We start from the raw sequence: 623 nt of genomic DNA on the forward strand, positions 1-623 counted from the left end.
AAAAAAAAAAAAAAAAGAAAAAGAAAAAGCAATAATGTTTCAATCCATGGACAGGCCCTAGACAGAGCTGCCTTTAACACATCGTTTCCCCTTTCCCTCACATCCTTAATCCCATCTCAGTCAAAAAGGAAAAAAAAAAAGTTTTCTTCCTTCTTAGCCTAAGATTCCTAATACTGTCCCCAGATGCCATAAATGTATCGGCCTCCCAGAAATCACCCCAGTGATTTTTCTCCCCATGAAAAGTTTATATATCTCATGCCCTCAGAGTTTTAAACTGCAAATGAGTAAGCTAAAAAAAAAAAAAAAACCAAACCTGGTTTGGTGGGGAAATGGGTGCTCATGGGTTAGCATTTCCATTTTGGTAGGGATCTTTTTCTAAGGCCATAGCTTTACTCAAAGCCAAGTGGGAAAAGACTTTAAAAAAAAAAAAAAAAAAAAAAAAAAACCCGCTGGGTGTGGTGGGGCATGTCTGTAGTCTCAGCTGCATGGGAGGGTGAGGCAGGAGGATTGCTTGAGCCTGGGAGATTGAGGCAGCAGTGAGCCATGATCGTGCCACTACACTCCAGCCTCCAGCCTGGGAAACTGAGTGAGACACTGTCTTTAAAAAAAAAGAAAAAGAAAAA

The 623-nt window shown here is 40.4% G+C and overlaps 1 protein-coding gene across 1 annotated transcript in view; it reads right to left on the reverse strand.

Moving 5' to 3' along the window:
* The window catches only part of WLS (wntless Wnt ligand secretion mediator), a 108,359-nt gene that overhangs the window by 68,390 nt on the left and 39,346 nt on the right, over window positions 1–623 (reverse strand). The window lies entirely within an intron of this gene.

The sequence above is a fragment of the Mandrillus leucophaeus genome, unplaced genomic scaffold (genome assembly GCF_000951045.1).
Source record: "Mandrillus leucophaeus isolate KB7577 unplaced genomic scaffold, Mleu.le_1.0 Scaffold464, whole genome shotgun sequence".
Taxonomy (NCBI): domain Eukaryota; kingdom Metazoa; phylum Chordata; class Mammalia; order Primates; family Cercopithecidae; genus Mandrillus; species Mandrillus leucophaeus.